Genomic DNA, 7,686 nt, shown 5'->3' on the forward strand with positions numbered 1-7,686 from the left:
TGCCTCTTATTACAAGTAGAGCACAATGAAGGGGATTGACGATTCTGCCTTAAACTATACTATCTGGGTGGCCTACCATCCTTCTTGTCATGTTTATCATCACCATTACCAGAACTATTCCCTGACGAAAAAACTGAGTATCTCAAAGTTATCTTGTGGAAGAGGATCCCCCACTACCCTTAGAATCTTTATAACTCTCAATCTTGGCGTTCTTAGACTTATCTCAAGTTGCTCTAATCTTAGCAGTCTTCATCTTTATCCTTTGAGCATAGTCCACGGTTGAGGCATTAGAGTCAAACTCTCAAGAAGTGACTCCCTTAAACAAAAGCTCCACTAATCCATCCATAAATCTTCTAATCTTTATCTCTTCTATGGAGACAAGATATGGTGCATATCGAGCCAGCTAAGTAAACTTAACATTATACTTCGCCACTGTCATCCTCAAAGTCTACACCAAAGACTCAAACTCTTGGGCTTCAACATGTCGTACACTAGGGGAAAAAATGATTTAGAAATGCAGTACTGAACTCATCCAAAGTAAGTGGAGCAGCACCCCTTAGTCTACTCCTATGTAAAAATGCATCTTCCAATCAAAATCTAGCTAATTCCATAACTCTAGTACCAGGACATCTTGTAGCAACATAGATTTTGTCTATACCATCCAAAAATGCCAGGGTTTGTGATTATCGTAGTTTTTGTTACTTGGATAAATTGGACAATTAACTTGATGAGCTTAGGAAATGTAAAGACGAGCCAAAGAACCTTGATTTCATCCTTGAGAATTCATAATTATAGATCATGGAGGTTGTCAAAAGGAATTGGGGTGGAATCAGGCTTAAAAGGGATAATTTTTACAAGTTTGGACCTAAAAAGTCGACCATAGATCATAAAGGGTCAACCCTGAAAAGTAAAAATAGGTGAAGTGAAAGCATTTTGGTCTAGGGTCGACCCTAGACCCTTTATAGTTGACCCTAGAGCCCAAACAGCTTAAATAGGCTTAAAAGCCTTAAAACTCGAGACTCACTCTTTTATTTCATTTCTTTTTGTTCTTCCACCTATTTTCTCTCAAACTTCACACCCTTCAAGACCCATTAAATGTCATTATCAACCCTTGGATTCTAAGTATTAAGGGTAAGGATTTTTACTCCCAAAATTTAGTTTTTCTGATTTTATATCTTTCCTTTAAAACTAGAAACTTTTTCTAAGTTTTCAAGATCTGGCTAGATATCTTCAGTAGAAGCTCACCAAGGAGGAAATATAAGTAAAGTGAGTTGTTTACTTAATGGGTAAGAGGTTTGGATGAAAGATTAATGGAAGTTATTGGAAATAAGTGAAGATTAAATAGAGTTAAAAATGGATATTCAATATATTCCAAAATTGTTATAGGTTTTTGAGAATATTGATGATTTAACATCATTTTTAGGTGTTATTGAAGTAGTTTGAGTTGTTGAAGAAGTCGAGCTTTCGACGAATGGTGCTAAGAGGAAAAGCCACGTTTCGAGAAGTGGGTCGATAGGGCATTTTTATTTATTTTGACATAATAAAGCATGCCTATTCTAAACCCTCACAGTAAAATGTATTTTGATGAACTTTATGATGTGGATAATGGTTTTGAGTTTATTTTATGAAATATATGTATACTATGTAAATATGTTATTATGTATTTAGTTTTGAGCATGGGAATAAGCCTTTCAAATGTTTGATGTCTTAAAAATTGATATTTGTCTATGGCTATTTCAATGATTGATGACTTGATTGAGTTTTTGTTTTGATCTTTGGTTTTGTTTCAAACTCTTTTGATTAATGATTGGTTAGAAATGGACTTTGGATACTTGACTTCATTTTGTTTCAGACCTTTTGATCTTTGGATGGTGAATGAATTCACCTTTTTATTTGGAAGCATAATACAAAAATGTTTTAGTGGAGTGTACTTGAGTTATGGACCTATAGCTAGTGATAATAGCCACTAACCATTGTGCACAATGCTTAACTTTGATTGTGTAACTAACGGTATCTTACCCCTTTGATTTGGTTTCATTTGGTGGTTGATACAATCCTACCTCTTTTGATATATGGTAGATGACTACCATGTATTTGACCACTTTGGAGCTATGGCACACGTTGATTTGATTGTCCATGCTATCTAGTGCTCCACGGTCTATTTGAAATGGTATTTAACACTATGGAATTGGGATTCAATTTTTGTTTCGATTTTATACTTTGAAATTGATATTGTTTCGACTTTGAACTTTGGATTCGGTATTTGTTTAGACTTTAGTCTTTGGATTTGGCAATTGTTTCAACATTGGTGCTCGAGTTTGCTACTTGTTTTGACTCTAGCATTTGGATTTGGTATTCATCTTGACCTTGATCTTTAGATTGGATATTTGTCTTGACTTTGGTGTTTAAACTTGATTTATTCAATTTAGCACGAACTATGTTATTTTTGAAATTCAATAGTTCTCTTTAAGGGTTTTCTAAAAGTATTGACATTATTTCAATGTTGAAACTAAACCTTTGTTTTCCTCAAAATCTCCTACAAAAGCTTTTAAACTCAATATGTATAAATTGTTTTCTTAGAAATACTTGAATGTTTTACAAACTATTATTCTCATTTCAAAGGCTTATGAATGGCTTTTCAACAAAACCTTACAAAATCATTTTAAATGAGTTTGTATCTGTCGAGATGATGATTTGAGATCTCTTGGATAATTGATCATACTTGACACATATAACTCGCACCTCGAGATGTTTGATTTTGCTCAAGATTCAATTCGCAAACTCTTTGGATATTTGTTATGGTTGAAAGGCAAACATTGATATTGCTTGAAATGGATTACTTGTATAATTTTTAAAAGTATCTTTGAAAAACACTCTCTCGTTTCGCTTGTTCCCTTTCCCTGTATTTGCATACGCTGTTATTTATAACTCACACATTTAAGATGCATTTGTTTTTATAGATCAGTAGTAGCTTAGCTCATTGTTCCTTAAGAAGAGTCAATACTTTAGTCAGTCTTAAGTAAGTGAGCATATGACATTCAATAGGTGTTAGCCTTTTCGTTTCTAAGTTGTACTCCACTGGTCCTATTTGGTTTGGTCATCTATGTTTGACTATTATGGATAAGACTATGTTTATGTCTTGTATTAATGACATGTATTTCAGATATGCCATGGAATGGCTACAATTATATTTGCCATAAAATAGCCCATACTTGTTGTTTAGATATGTATTGTTTTTGCATTTTGAGCATGTGCAGACTAATATGACATATTCCAATGTGATATAATATGTTCATGCATGTTTGATATACGGTTCCATGGTGATGAGTCGCATGAGGTAATCCCGAGTATTTGATTTATTTGTTCATCTTAGTCTTGCATGGGTTAAGAAGGTTACTCCCATCGATACCCTTGTGCCATTCATGGTCCTCGGATTTGGGTTGTGACAAAGTTGGTATCAGGCCCATAAGTTTGTCTAAGCCCTAGGCATTTTGTTTTGAGTCAGCGGAGTTGAGTTTTTGTGTTGTGTCTTGTTTTCTGTTTGTGAACTACAGCACAACCAGCAAACGGGAGACTACATGGATTCCTTATTTGTTTATAATCTACTTCTTTGTTCACCATATTGAGTTCATTGTTTACTCTTGTCCAGGTTAATATGCCATCTACGACACGAGCTACGACTAGGGGCACAGTAGAGTGGGGTGCTCCTATTGATGTGTCTACGAAACCACAAACTTTCACTATTAAAAGGCGTGCTAGGCATGTCATGACCACTAGATTTGTTAGCGATGAGCCGCCTATGGCGGTTAATAATGAGACACCCATGGAAGAGCCCGTTGATGCTTAGTATTAGAATGTGAGAGATGAGGTGCCCACTAGGGAGCCAACCTTAACAAATGTGGTAGCTAATTTGTAAGGGGGTTAATAGGGTCATGAAAATGATGGCCACTCGTTTGGATGACCTTCAGTGACAAGTCGAGGGTCGATAGCCAACGCATGCTATGCACAACTCTCAGGGTCTAGATGATTGACAATAGCCTGAATCTACTAGATGGCCTATTGAGGTTTCATTGCCAAATTTTCTTAAGATGAAACCACCCTCATTTTCTAGTTTTGATATAATAGAGGACCTTCAAATTTTCTTGGATGAGATAGAGAAAATCTTTTGCATTAATTTGGGATGTTCTAGTGTGCGTTAAGTGAAGTTAGCTAGTTTTAAGCTTAAGGTTATGGCTTATCAGTGGTATTAGTCTTTACGTAGAGGTAGATAAGCTGGCACTAACCCATTGACTTTGGAGAAATTTACGATGGCCTTTCTGAGTTGATTTTCATTGTCGAATTATCCATGCAAGTGCACTTATCGTTAAACAAGAAATATAGTGAAAAGTAAAGTGTCAGTCCCACAGAGAATTGAATTAATTTATACTATTAACTACTAAAATTAACACACCTTAATCTTATTCAAACAACCAAATTTAAATTATTAAAAAGTAAAATTAAATCTAACAAACTAAAACTAAAACTAATCTAAAATTAATCAGCAAATTTGTTTTAAAAACTCAATCAACTATCAGACCTAAGATTATGATATCTTTTAATACTTCATCTGAATATTGTATCTTTCTTTTAACTTACTTCAATGGATTAAGTAGCTAACTTAAAATCCTAATTTATTTACAAATCTCTATCGGGTTTCTCAAAAAAATATCTCTCCCAATTAACTTACTATATGTCTATGCAAATTAAATTGAAGAAAGATTCATTAAGTTCATACTTTAATCTTGGCTATGTATGGCTTATAGGTGTAAGTCTACCCTTTATGCAAATCAAACCACTTAATCAATTAAGTGCAGTTGATCATACTTTATTTTATTCAAGGTCTAACTTAAATTTCCTTCGTCATGGTTTAACTTAGGTTTCAAATTCAATCTAATTGGTGATCAAGCAATTAAAAGCATTAAGAACAGAATAAAATAAACAACTTAAAACCATTAAATTATACGCAAAAGAGCGATAAATAATTTAGACTACATATTTAGTTCAATCATAATGTTAGATAACTAAATTAGTTCTTCATAATGTCAAGAATCATCATCAAATAAAGTTTAAAAATTGAAACCAAACCAAGAAAATAAAGAATAAAGAAACTCCAAAAGTTGAAATTTTGATCTCCAAATCTTCTTGAATCCTTCAATTTCTTCTTAGCTCTAATGAGACTTTTCTTCAATGATTTTGTGGCTAAATCTTAGCTCTAAATCTTGTGTTTTTTGTCCCTCCAAAAGTCCTTTAAAAAGTAGTTTTAATAAGGTTTTGAAGTTGGGCCAAGTTGAGTGAAGAAAGAAGTCAATTCTAACAAGGATTTCCTCATCAGACTACGTGAGCTGCGGCCTCGACCATTGAATTTACAAAAAATCATGATTTGATTTTTCTCTCAATGACTGCTACAATACTTCAACTTTGACAAGGTTTTTGACCACTTTAAAGGCCGAACTGGCAAATAAACATGAAAGTTGTAGATTTTTCTCTTAGTTTTCCATTGGTCTAAGAATCATCTCATTTAGAGCTTTGTAAATAAAGTTATGGTCAAAATACTGAGACATATGTAGTGAAGATCTGCGTCTTAAAATTTCTCTCTTTTTTCCATTAAAAGACCTTCTTCAATAAACACCTACAAAGACACAAATAAATCAATAACAACTTATCTTAGGCACATAACCATCAATTTAAATACAAGATTAACTAAGATTAGATTGACTTACCTAATTAACTAACTTAAAATAATTAAATAAAACCTACTTAATTTCTATGCATTACTACAAGAACTAAGTCAATTTACTATCAAAATTAAGGCCAAATAACTTTATATCATAGAGTTACCACATCCCCAAACTTAAGATTTTACTAGTCCTCAAGCAAAACATAAAAAAGAAACTAACTTAAGTAAAACAATTTTAATGGTGAAAACAAAATAAATAAAGCAACTACTAGAGATAAAGTGCACCAACTTCAATGATCTCCCATAATTTCCTCAAAAGTATGTCTATCAATCTTTAACTTAAGGAAAAATATAGGCATCATTCAAGTTTCAATCTAATGCAAGCACATTCTCGAATGAATTTTCGTGTGTGTGTGTGTGGAATCTTTTACCAAGGATATCATGCCATGCAAATAAGTTTATGCCAATGCAAAATTTCAAATTAGTATTAGAACTCCATAAGTTTACCTTTCATCTCTCTCTCCACTAATGTAGACTAATACTAAGTCAAGGATCAATAGGTCTTTATTAAACTTGCAATATATGGCTAGGGTCAAGGTAGAGTAAAGGATAATAAATTGGCTCAATTCACCCTAAGCACATAATCATTCTAAGACATATATATTCATTCTATTTTCTTTCTCCAACTCCTTTTCCTTCTCTTTGAAATTTTCTTAAACTCTTTATTCTACTTTTTTTCTTCTTTTTTTTTTCATAATTTCACACCCTCAAACTTATTTCTTTATATTATAAGTAGTAGGGTGATTTTTAATAATTTGAACTTTTTCACATCAACATCATTTTTCTATCATATGCATTTACCTCAATACGTATATACTAAAATAAAATACATGCTTAGGAGTGAAGGTTGCAAAATTAGAAATTTTATTTTAAGGCTAGGCTTATTATTATGTGGTTAAACAAAGAAAAGGGAAATTAGGCTCAAAGGGGTATACTAGGGATAAAACTTAACACAATTATCTTGAAAGGCTCAAACGGTTCAAAAATGGTCTAAATCATGTTCCTAACTAAGTATTACCTAAGATTTCGCCTTAAGAGAGAATCAAGCAAATTTTAAAATTCATGACATAATCTAAATTTTATACCAATATAAACCTTTTCTAAATATTCACAATAATTCAAAGCAAAAGATAAAGTGCTCAAAATTGTGAAAATCACATCCTAACAATGATACTAAATAAAAGAATTTAGCATGAACCAAACAATATCCATATATAGCAAGAGCTAAAGATACAAGACAATTAAGGTCTTACCATTGGATAAGGAAATAATCAAAAAATATGGCATAATTCTACTTTAGATTCCTAAAACTTCAAGCAAACATAAAAATTAAATGATCAACTAATCCTAATTACTTAAAATCTGAATAAGCATGCAAATAAAATAAAATCCTAAGTCTAAATAAGCATGCAAATGAAATAAAATCCTAAGTTCCCATAGAATATCCATCTTCAGAAAAATAAATTAAGCCCCCCCCTAAAACTTAAACTAAATATTGTCCTTCATGTTAGAAAAAATAAAGATAAATAATACTCTCCTGGTAATTGGATGAATCTAGAGAAGCTTCAGTCTTCCTCCTCTTCCTTATCGTCATCTTCCTCATTGTCATTTGTGGAAGGATTTTTTTTGAAATAAATAAATAAATAAATAGAGATTAATGTAAAAATATAAATAAAATAAAAATAACTGAAAATAAAAAATAAGAGTTTCGAAAGCTTGAGTTGCCACTCTAAAGCACTTCTTTAGAGTCACTAGCTTGACTATGGCAACCATTTCTGCACTACTTTACAAGGCTTAAGACATTCTTTATTGACCTTGATTGCTTGGGTAAACCCATTATAAATCTCAACAACATCATAAGGATGAACTTTTACCACCTTGAAGGTTTTCCACCAATGTGGTTTAAGATT

Source organism: Theobroma cacao, chromosome 9 (assembly GCF_000208745.1).
Source record: "Theobroma cacao cultivar B97-61/B2 chromosome 9, Criollo_cocoa_genome_V2, whole genome shotgun sequence".
In the NCBI taxonomy this organism is placed as follows: Eukaryota; Viridiplantae; Streptophyta; class Magnoliopsida; order Malvales; family Malvaceae; genus Theobroma; species Theobroma cacao.